The 12500-nt window shown below is 47.4% G+C and overlaps 1 protein-coding gene across 2 annotated transcripts in view; it reads right to left on the bottom strand.

Moving 5' to 3' along the window:
- Positions 1–12500, bottom strand: part of nbas (NBAS subunit of NRZ tethering complex) — a 99311-nt gene that overhangs the window by 9437 nt on the left and 77374 nt on the right. The window lies entirely within an intron of this gene.

Genomic DNA, 12500 nt, shown 5'->3' on the forward strand with positions numbered 1-12500 from the left:
GAGGCCTCCAGTGAGGATCGCGGTCGTAAAAATATCCCCAAGCTGCCAATAAAAAGCCATATTAGCTGAAGGCCAGAGAAGCCACGTGTATCCTTCAAGTCCCACCACGTGTGTAATGTTGCAGGTAAAGAGGATGAAAATGGACGCGGCTGAACCATTAGAGATCAATTAGCCTGCAACATCAACCAGACGCAACGCTGCGCCAAGCCAACAGGGGGCAGGAGAGAGGGCTGTCGTTGATTTCAAAGTACTTGCCCATTGCGAGAGAGAGAGAGAAAGAAAGAGAGCGAGAGAAAGAGAGCGAGAGAACGAGAACAGACGCCTGAAAGCAAAGACAAAGAGGAAGAGGAGGAGGAGGAGGAGGAGAGAGGGAAAGTAATTAATTTTCTTCTCAAAAGGTTGGCTTCCAGTGTGATTTAACAGTTCAGAGAGCGGCTGATTTCTGAGGGGAAAACTACAACCTGCCAAAGCGAGACACACACACACACACACACTTTACCTACTGAACAGTCACGTAGAGCAAATGGCCGCGACGCATTTGATTTTGCATTCAGGTCGAGCTGGAAAAAGCGACATCACCAGACATGAGGTCGTTCTGCCTTCTAAGTCGTAAGTGAACCATCGTGTGTGTAGGAGTTTGCTGCTTAAACACACTGGTACAGTAACTCAACATACAATTTCTTCTTCTCTGGCTTTGATCCATCACCTTTTATTGATCTTCTTGTCCACATGGTGGCACATGTGATAGAATCTTTGTTTCACAGAATCACAGTTTGAGGAGGTTAATCTTCTGGTCCCAGTTGTGTGTACTCTGTGTGTGTGTGTGTGTGTGTGTGTGTTAGTTGAGAGATGAGAGACTTGAACATTTTTCTATTTTTCAGGTGATTTCAGGCAATTTCTGGTCACATTCTTTGTATTCTGATACCGATCCAGGTTTTCAGGTGAAGATTAAAATATAAATGTCCTTGATTGCTATGCAACACTGTGCAAACAGCAAGAATGAAAAGCTTCAGCCCAGCGGTTCTCAAGCTGTGGTGGCGGGTTGGCAGATGGATCCGTGCAGAGCATCTCAAATTGGGGGAAATCAAAGGAAATTCAGTCATGTGTGGCAATTTATTCATATTTTAAAGTGAAATTATGATGATTTTAATGAAGAATGACATTTTTGCTTGTGTGGACACGAGTACCATGCGGGCGTGAGCTTTTCCTCCGCTCGCTGCTGAGGCACGGCCATGTTGCTGCTTCGCTCAGAGGTAATTTGGTTTTGGAAATGGAGCACCCTTCCTTTCGCCCGTTTCATTACGCTTAATTTGTATTTTACTGCTGTTTTGCTTTTGCTGTGGGATTACTAAGCAACGGCTAGTGCGTAATTCGACGGAGTTATTAACCGACAAACAAACAGAATCAATCCCCCTTCCTCTCGTAATTACATTATATCAGACCCAGGCTCAGCGGAACAAACTATTAATGAATGATGAAGATGGGCCGCCTCACGCTGAGACTCCGTTAGAGATGTTTGTGCTCGGTTTCTAAGGCGCACGTGCTGAGCGGTGGGCGGGCGGCCGGGTGGTGCTGCTGCTGCTGCTGCACACGCCGGAGCGGCTGATGATGGAGGGGATGGAGCAATAAATGAGCAAAGCGTAAGCTCAGGACCCCTGGAAATGGAGGTCACTCGGGAAAACAGAAATGGAATCTTAACTACCTGTAAAAAGCCTCTAAAGCGCTCAGATCCATCACTGCATGCAAACCCACAGCACCTACATTACCGCCGGGAACGCTTTGTCCCCATGTAGACATTATATACAGAAATCCAAGGCTATGAGAGACCTTTTGAATTCGTTAATAACACTCTGACACACACACACGCACGTACACGCAAACAGACATCCAGCGCTAACGCACAGCTCCACGTCGTCACTGCAAATTAAATAGCTGGCAATTAACCGTGTGGCTGTGAGGCTTTTATTTTCCTAACAAGGAAGGATGTAATTAATTATGCGTAGTGATTAAAATCAACACTTCATCTGTGGCGAGAGTGCAGCGGGGCGGGGTGTGTGTGTGGGGGCGGGGGGGTGGGAGTGTGTCAGTCTGTAACAAAACACTTAAGTGGCTCTGACAAATTAGATTGGACGCTCGGTCTCTCAATCAATCAATCAATCAGTCAAAACGCGTGTGTATCTGTGTGTGAATCTGTGTGTGCATCTTTCTATTATTATCCACCCATTAATCCATTTCTCTTTACTCCCTCTCCATTTACTGTCATTCAAAAAACGCTCACCTCCCCATCACCGGCTCGTTTATACACCAGGTGCAAATGCAAAGCACACACACACACACAGGCGAGCACACACGCGCCACACACGCACACACAGGCGAGCACACACGCGCACGCACACACAGATACAAAGGCAAGCACACACACGCAAGCACACACACACACACACACACACAAAAGGCGAGCACATATTGGCAAGTCGATGTACAAATTGTAAGCACAGTAACAGTCAACACCATTTATACAGAAAGGTCAACAGATATTATGACACGAGTACGAGTCCGTGTTTACTTTCATCCAAAGAAAACAAAAAAAGCGGCTTGCAGCTCTCAAACTCAAGCTTCAAATCCTTTCTTTTCCTCTCCTGCCGGCGAAAGAAAACGCTCCTTTTAAATGACGTGGACCACATGTTCGCCCACTGTGGCTGGAGGTACACGCGCTTTTTTAAAGGGAATAATAGAGGGGAGACGCGGGGAGGCGAGAAGAAAGCCAGGAAAGGAAGCGAGCAGACGGAGAGAGGAGGCTGGAGGAAATGAAACATGACAGCTAGGAGCTCCCACCAGCTGGATTACTGCTCTCTGGCAACTTTGGGAAGAAGTGAAGAACTCAGCGGATTCAGAAGCCTGCGTGCACCTTGGAGCGTGTGTGTGTGTGTGTGTGTGATCTCACTGGAGCCCAACAGACACAAATGTTCAAAAAGAGGCGAGCACGTTTGCACCAAAGCGTATTAGGGACGGAAGCAGAAGCTGGGTGAGATTTCTCTGAGTCACATCAGAGCTCCGGTCCAAAGCGGCTGTGCCAAAGAAAATGTGGGGTTGGAATGGTGCCAAATCATTTCATTCATAAAAAGGCCTGATTTCTAACAGGTTGAGATGATATTATATGATAATCGACAAAGAAATACAGGTCAACAAGATTTTCTTTCACGCAATCAATATCAAAACTGTAGTAGATTGGAAATGGAAGCTGCTTCATTCATTCTGCTGCATTGTAACAAAGGGTTAAATTGTCATCATACCATAATACTGGCTGTAAAAAATGTATCTCTAATGCATCAGATGGTTGTGTTGATGTTTGTGTTTATACCTAAAATTGTGTTTGTCTACTACTGGGAAATCCTGAGCTAAAACCGTGAAGTCGTCACACTCAAGGACGTTCTTTTCCTTAGCCTCCGCTCTTGTTAGGATGATTTTTTTAATGGGTTCTAAATCACACACAGTGACAAAGAACAGTCACAACACGCATCAAAGACTTAGCGGCAATTACTGGGCGTGTTGTAGTTTGCCCAAAAACAGCGTGAGCAGTCGATAGGGTCTCTCTCCTCTGATTAAAAACTGCGATGCTGCCTGGCTTTGCTATCAGCATGTGATAATAAAACAGGAAAAGACAGGAAGAGGATGACAGGAGGGAGGTGTGTGTGTATGTGTGTGTGTTAGCGTGAGTCTGAGAGAGAGCGAAAAAGACTGAGTGTGAGTTCACAAAAGGATACAGATGGAGATGAAGTATGAAAGACTGCTGGAGACAAGTCCAGATGAAGTGTTTTCTTTTCACAAAAGGAGTGTGTGTCTGCGTGTGTGTGCGCGTCTGTGTGAGAGACAGAGGGAGAGAGACAGAGGCTAGACAGATGAAAGTGGACTCATCCATTTCCCCTGGGAGTTACTGGCATGAGATGTCTTTCCCTGTGTTTAGAGGAAGACAGACAGAAGAGAGAGACACACACACACACACACACACACACACACACAGTCTCACATTAAAACATACAAGCACCATGCAGACAGGGACGCAGGTGTTCACGCACACACACTCAATGCCACTGAAACAGAAGTTCAATAAACGGCTTTGAAATCATTTCCTCCATATGTTGCTGTCGTTCCTGCTGGAGCAAACACTCATTAAATTAATATTGTAACATCAAAGCAGTCTCCTGAAACACAGCTGACGCACTGAGAGACGACGGCGCCTTAGATACTTTAGACACACACGGGCGGGCGGGCGTGCGATGAGGAGGAAGATTGGCCCCGCCGTACACTAAATCCTCACAAGGAAATATTTGCGATGGGAGCCTATAAACCAGTCTGTGAGCTATTCTGGTCTAACGCACGTATTTTACAGTCTGGTGGGAGCCGGAGCGCTCGGCTGATCTCTGGTGAACAGATGCCATCACAGATGCCCCAACCAGGGAGAAGTGCTATTGTAGGAAAACCAGAAGGGTGGCGGCAGAAACTTCTGATCGAGGATAATTGTTGAGAATTAGGCGGCTGTTATTTGCAGTGGTGCTATTCTGCCTCGGGGTGGGACTGCGGCGAGTAAAAACACACGTGGGGTGCGAGCATTGCGAGGAACGGGCGTGGGTACAACAAAAAAGACATTGCAGGAAGTTATATTCAAGAGTAGTAGAGCAAAGTTGTTGCTGGTATAAACTAAGATGTCGTCTGCGTAATGTGTGATCCCACCTAGTATAGTGTTTGTAGGTCGCTGTCCATGGTGCTGAACGTCCACCACGTTCTGTTTTGGGGGTTTAAGGTTGCAGTCAAAACAACTTCGACCAGATAAAAAGCTTTTTAGTCAATCAGATGAGAATGAGATCATAGAGGGAATGATTTGATGCAGAACAGAATTCTTTAATTTCCACCAAGATCCAACTCGCTTTATTCATATATTTTCAAACTAAGTTGGAATGCGGTTGGAATGCAGAAATTTCAACAATCTCACAGAGGATTTAAAGCTTCTTTTAATTGGACAGTTGGCTTCTTGGTGAGTGATTATTGATGATGGAGTTGTACTAAGTAACATCAAGTATTTAAAGGAGCAGCATCCCAAAGCCACAGGAACAGAAGAAGAAGAAACAGACATGTACTTTTGCCCCTAAGGAATTGGAGAAAAACTTTATACTTTGCTGTATGAGGCGGAAAAGCAGCAGTTTCAAATAAACATATAGCATAAACAAAATTTCAATTTACTTCTAGATGAAAGCTGGATGCCTTTTGGGAACGTGGGGTCTGGCTTCAAAACACAGTTGCTATAAAACACCTGCAGTTAATGGAAAAGGACAGATATGTTGCCACCTTTCAAGGCAGGAGTGAACACTTTGAAGACGCCTCAGAAACCGGCGAGAAACATGCGCTCAAGTGATCGATACACTTCCACTCAAACAAAGCTCCATTGCACACAGCAGGTAATCGTTGACAGCCTTGTTAAAGTTTACGTCGAGCAAATGATCGCCTGTGAGCGTGCACGAGGGGTTAATTGCCGTCAGCGCCCGTCTGACAGCTCTCTCTGCCTCCTCACTCGTCACATTTTATTAGCGTCGTCGCCTTCACCTTTCCTTCCAAATGAACAGAATAAATGGAGGGAAAACGAGTTGACTAGATGTCAGGTTGCTAAATTAAAACAGCCGTCGGCGGGATCCTTCAGGTCGCACTTAACTGTAACATAATAACAGCTTTACTGGAACTGGGAAATTACCTCCCGCTAATTAATGGTGACTGCAAATGAATCCCACAAGGGAGATTCAGCATTCAGCCACAGCTCTCTTTTCTTGGACCCCCTAGTCGATACCCAACAAGCGTCCCACGAGGCTGCTAGGGACTCGAGGACGCTAAGCGAGGGGGTGGCGGTGAGGGTGGCTGGGGATTCGTGCTCTCTCTCCCGCCTGCTGCCACAATACCGCAAGACGCCATCGTCAATGTTTGGAATCTGGAAGCTCATCACGGCTCATAAATCTCACACTACATTTCTATTTAATTCAAATGCCGTTACAAAGTCGTAATTTTGAAATAGCATCCCATAATTATGACCTGCTGAAGTAAATATTATGATTATGACAGTGACAGGGAGGTTCTATGGGACGGCTGATGTCTCGCATCCTAACAAACCCAAATCAAATAACTTCTACTTTGAATTGGCAAAGCACGACTGAACTTTGGCTCTCATCAACAAAATCTGCTGATCATCTTTCTCCCTGTGACTTGGCAATGATCTTAGTCCTTGAACTGAGAGAGAGAGAGAGAGAGAGAACACGAGATCCGGGCCTGTCAGTGTATCGGACACGGGAGCGCCGGTGGAGCCGTGGGATCCGGGAGAGATCTGCGCGTCCTGGCCTTTACCGAGTTCGCTCAGAATGAGCTCATCAATATTCAACATTCACCCGCTCTGGCTATCGTCCCCAGCGACGGGCAGAATATAGTTGCAGAGGTCGCACACTTCACACAGAGAGAGAGAGAGCGAGCGAGAGAGAGCGAGCGAGAGAGAGAGAGCGAGAGACAGAGTGACAGAGAGACAGAGGATTAGAGAGAGCAGATTCAGACAAAACGCGAGTAAAGAGAAGCAAACAGGGAAAAAACCCTTCGGAGGCTTGTGCGTGCCTGTGTGTTCGGTGTGTATGTGTGTGTATTTGTGTGTGTGGGGGGGGGGGGGGGAGTTTATTACAACTTGAAAGCGAAAGACATCAAATATGCGGAGGAAACATAAGCGTGAGATATAGGTGTGTGTGTGTGGTTGTTTACACAACCACACACACACACCTACACAGACTGGGGAAACTCAACGCGTACAACGTGACACCGGTGTGGACGTGCCTCAAGAGAGAAGAAGACGAAGAAGAAGAAGAAGAAGATGGAGGAACCTGCCCCCGAAGCACTTTCGCCGTGCATGCGTATAGGGCGCCGATGAATATTCAAGGTGCAACAAGGGCCAAGGAGAACAGGAGGTACTTTAACGCTAATACACACACGCACGCACACACACACACACTCCCAATTATTCAGAGGTGTTCACTCAAGGCACAAGATGTCAAATGTAAATTAAATAGAGATAAAGCACGACAAGCTCGTAAACAAACGGACCCCAGTCAAGGTCGAGTCGACGCCCGGCTGCCAAGACCGGGGCGCGTCAGGTGCCAGGATGTGAGCGATAACGAGCGCTCCCTTTCTTCTTCTCTAATTTTTCTCTCGCTCCCGGGCCGTCCAGCACACTCATCACTTCTGTCTGTCCTCTGGGGTCCCTTGTGTCTTCCATGTCCCCTCCCCTCGCTTTTTGTTTACTTTTTTCCCCCTGCATGTGTGTGTATGTGTGTGTGTGTGTTTGTGTGTTTTGTGGAGTCAATCATCAGCAACCTCCCACTGAGATGACAAACAGTCCCACTCGTCTCTCTCTCTCAGCTCCCCGGTGGATAAACAGAGCTTCGCCGGTGAACCGCGGGAGGGAGACGTGGAATTATAGCCGGGATTTGACAAGCACGACTCTGACCCCTGACCTATTGGGTAAGAGTGAGGTTGAGATAAGCTCCCTCACCCCCTTCACATTTATTATTGATCTCCTCGGAAGGAGCCTCTGCTCGAATTATGTGGCTTTGTAATGAAGAAGTTAAAACGTCTCTGCCTAGATTATTTATTGGGAAAACTTCTGACAGACAGCTCTCTCTCTCTCTCTCTCTCTCTCTCTCTCTCTCTCTCTCTCTCCCTCCCTCCCTCCCTCCCTCCTCTCTCGCTGGCTCATTCGCTTTCATCAGACAATTCTTTCCGTCTCCCCTGACTAACATCTCCTCTCCTCCTCCTCTCCTGGCCTTCACCTCCTCTCTTCACCTCCTCTCCATCCCCAGTGGAATCATTCTCCGACGCTGAAGTTCCCTTCCTCAATTTTCACCATTATTTTTGGTTAAACGTCTCCGTCCCGCTGCTCGCCCGTTTGTCAATATCTAATGTGGCCGCTCGTTGTTTACGAGAGCGCCAGAGGAGCAAAGAGGAGCTTATCCAAACACATCGCTCTGTCAACCTGCAACGTTCCCCCTCAGTGGTTCTGTTTGGATTCTTCCCACATCAAAACTAAATCTCTCCAGACAAACCAAACGGCCCCACATCCATCTGTGTATTCTTCCTTGGATAGCCTTCAGGGCTGAGGAGGTGAATTCTGGGTAATTTTACAACTGAGGCTTCATATACCTTAAAAAGTGGCCTCGGATTTGGCGTTGGAAACTAACGCAAGAAACTCACTCAGCTCACCTGAACGATCTCGTAACTTTCTTATCTGTTCACGCCGCGTCCAGCAGCGGCGGCACTCTGTCACTGTCACGACGACGGCCGCATACGAAACGAGCCGGCGTCGTTACTGTAGCCTTCCACGACAGCGAGACACAAAAGCCGAGTGACAGACCGAGAGACTGATGGAGCCGGAGAGGGAGGGAGAGAGAGTAAAGGACAAAGAGGTGTTATGGAGGAGGAGTGGAGAGGAATACCTGATGGTTTGTTCAGTCTGATTTATGTGCGGCGACGACGACGACAACGACTCCGCCACATGACCGCGGAGCAGAGCTTAGAGCGCAGACCTGAGGATGGTTGATTACAAAGTGCGATCATTACAAAGGTCAGGTGTGATTATGACACACAGGTGGGCGCTCACATGTACATGCAGGAGCTCGCAAAGTTTAGCAGTGAAAAGCAGGGATGTGATTGGACAGAAGAAACAACAGGAGGATTGTTTGTCTGCGACGTCACACACTCTTACGGCTCAGGTAAGTTGATCATTGTGACCTTTCAAAGTGTACGTACATGCAAAGGCCTTGAGACCATGACTGACAAACCTTCCCTCCTGTGTGTGTGTGTGTGTGTGTGAGATTATTTCTGAGAATACTGCAACACAGGAGCAATTCCAGTCTTTGATTAGTCTGCCTGACCACGAACACAGACACACACATTCTCCTTCGTCACTTTCCCTCTCTCTGTGTGAAATGCCATAAACAAATAAGTCTAAACATATTGTCCGCGGTGACATAAAGGCCAGATTGGTGACAAACGCGCACGCGGCCACGGCGTGGACTCTCTGGCCGTGACAGTGGTGACATTTGGACGGCCCCCTCCGTTATGACTGATCATTCAAAATGAAGCCACAAAATCCATTTCTGACCTCTCCTCCCTCCTCGTCCCCCTCCTCTCTACCTAAATGTCAGCTTTTCAACCGCTCTCATTAACACCTCGCCTTTTTGGTGGCCTTGTGTGTGTGTGTGTGTGTGTGTGTGTGTGTGTGTGTGTGTGTGTGTGTGTGTGTGTACGGATGCTCCAGACAGGCAAACGCATGATGTGTTTGAATGGTAAGTGGCTTCTTGCTTTCCTCTCCCTCTCTTCTCCCTCCCTCTCTCCCTCCCATTTTAGAGTCTCTTTGAGTGATTTGCTCTTGGCTCCATCCCTTCGTTCCCTGTCTGTCTCTGTGTGTGTCTGTGTGTGTGTGTGAGGGCAGCAGCTGTGAATCATGAGCGTGGCCTTTCCACTGACACGACCCGCTCTGACCCAGACTGGACACCACTGGGCTGAGCAGCGTCCATCATTAGAACGGTCGCCTTGCTCACCCCGCCCGCTGCCATGACGCATTTGCATGTGTGTGTGTGTGTGGTACCAATATGGCATTTCTAACAGGTACAGACACGACGCATGCAGACACGCAGAGAACACAGATGCTTCAGATCCAAACTGAGGATGTCTTGATGTATCGTCATGACGACAGGGCCATATGCAGCTGTTTGACCTTTGACCCTACAGAAATGTGCCGAGTCAGCATCGACACACTAAACTCTTTGGCACACCGTACATTTAAGAGTTCTTGCAGGGTCGTGTGTCTTTTGTTTGTAGAATTTTGCTTGTAGGGTCAAAACAGCTTTCAACAACACAACATGGAGTTTGTGTCACTATAGATTTGTCAGTGTATCTTTAATTTAATAAATCATCGTGCCGTCATTCTGAGAGCATTAGCTTGTGGGATGTGACCTAATGAGCTGCTGTTGTATTTTTAGGTGGCAGGTTGCTGGCCGGCAGCAGAGCGAGCCGTGACCCGGGGAAGCGACAGGATTCACGCTCACAGTTTATATAAACGCTAAATCCAGAGGAGTGACGTATACTTCTAATGGAGGAACACTTGCTGACGCTGAAGCTGAGCTCTAATAATGGTGTGGCGGCCTCACAGCAGCTTACACAACACTGACGTTATCACTTTTATTCCTGACATTATTATTTTTCATCATAAACTCTTTAGTTGCTGATGGCGAAGGTCAGCACTTTCAAAATAAAATACCCCATGACTAATTATGCACTTTTGTAGTTTTTGGAAACCTTGTTTTATTTTTTCGCTGATGAGTCGCCGGGGTCCTGCGTGGAAAATTGATTTGAAATTCTCCAAAGGTTCGCCCTGATAAACTCCAGGGAAATCAAGGAAACCGTGTGGATCGTCCAAAAAATGTCAAAAAGAGTGCGATTCCTCTTTCTCTCTATGTTTGGAGGCCAGATATGGCTTTGACATTGTTCCAATCAAACTTTGGAGATGTTTCTTTCTGTTCGTTAACACTGAGGCGTGTGAAAAAAGGCTTCTCTGTCTTCTTCTGACTCATCAATAGTGTTTTAGCCTAGTTCATATTGAGGACAGAGAGCAGGAAGGGATTGCGCAGAGGAAGAGAGAGAGAGAGAAGGGGGGAGAAAGAGAGACAGAGAGAGATGTCTTGATCCACAGTGGAGGAGAGAGGAAAGGTTGGTGAGATGGGAGATTCATTCCTGAGATCAAAGCAGTGTTTTTTCTTCCAAAAGCTTGTTGCTCGGTTACATCTCTTTCCCGAAATCAGACGGACAGATTGCTCGTGTGTGTGTGAGCGTGTCTAAACGGATGCAAAACGCGTGTAGATTTGTGCGTACAGCCGCGAGCGTGTCTGCGTGTGCGGTTAATACGCCGCCTGCCTTTGATCACGGGCGACGCCGCTAATCAGACGCCTTTGTCGGAGCGGCAAAAGTGACGGCGAAGGAGAGAGGAGAGATGGGAGAAACCTAAATGTCTGGTTGGTATCAGTTTCTGCACTCGCAAAAACTCTGAGTTTGACAGCCTGGTTGTCATGGAAATCACAGCGGGTGAGAGTTTGTGTCAGTGTGTGTGTGTGTGTGTGTGTCTGGAGTAGCCTTTGGGACACAGTTAGAAGGCAGTTATGCTGATTAGTAGAGGGACCGGGGGGGATGGAGGAAGAGGAAGAGGAAGAACTACAAACTTCTCTCTTTTCGCACGGGCCACTCTGATTCTGTCTCTGTTCTCTATTCCCTTGCTCCCATGTCTCTGCGGTGCTGGACTGAGTTTAGGTCAGACAGGAAACATTCCTGGTGTCTCTGGCGTGGCCTCGGGTTCCTCAACATGCCGCCATTAGAGCCAGCTCGGCGTGCGACCGTGCCAGCACCGCCGACGGCCATTATCGTGCCAGAGCTCCTGTGGAGGGCAACAGGCGGCGGGGACGATGAGGCGTGGCTCCAATTAAATACAAGTGTGTGGCTTCTTAGAGCGACAACAAATTTGAACCAAACCGAGCTAAAACGAGATATTTGGCAAAGAAAAATGTGCCAAAAGTGCTCGCACATTTAAAGGCCATTTGGCTGCCGGAGGGAAGAGACGAGAGAAAGTATCGCTTCAAATTAGTGGCGCCCCTACAGCAGGACTACAAGATTAACTAACTGATCCCTTGGATTCACGCTCCCTTAAGTGTGGACGCGTGTGGCCACATGTGTGTGTTTTGTCACGGGCTGCCAAACGCCGGGGGAGCAAGCCCAATTAGTTGAGGAGTCCGCGCCCACACACACACACCTGTCTACCTGCTGACAGTAGCCCAGGGCACACGTTTACACATTAATTAAGCAGCTGGAGTCATCTAGTCAGCCAGGAGACTTAATGACAAGCCACTTCAAGTAAGGCTGCAACTGTGATGAAGAAACATCCAACATACATAACACACTACAGCAAACATACACACAAGTAATCTGACAAATCAAAAGGAGCTGCGGCCTTTTGGCACTCATGCTGCACACCCACACCCTTAAAAGACAACTACTTCCTGGTTGTGCTTTGTGGGGGGCGGGGCTATGTGGGAATTTGCTAAGGTCAACAAAGAAATGTTGAGGGGGGAAGTCAATGAATCACAATCTTTAAACGCCCGCACGGTCCTGATGAAAGCTCAAATCAGCAAAAGCAAGCACCAAAAAATGAGTACGAATAGTCTAAGAACGTTTTGTGGGCCTTAATGTGTTTAATGTTGTGATTACTGAGGAGTGACCGCCTGTTGTTGTGGTCCGACTCGTTGTTCGGCTTCACTGTGCCGTTTCTCCGCCATTAATTGTTAACGCTACTTGGTTTTCAAGAGGAAATACATTACATTTACACAAACTTACATCAATATTAAATAAGATTCATGAAGTTATCTTCCAGCTGTAAT

This window comes from Genypterus blacodes, unplaced genomic scaffold, assembly GCF_046128005.1.
Source record: "Genypterus blacodes isolate CSIRO-AG114 ecotype Tasmania unplaced genomic scaffold, CSIRO-AGI_Gbla_v1 ptg000042l_1, whole genome shotgun sequence".
Classification (NCBI taxonomy): domain Eukaryota; kingdom Metazoa; phylum Chordata; class Actinopteri; order Ophidiiformes; family Ophidiidae; genus Genypterus; species Genypterus blacodes.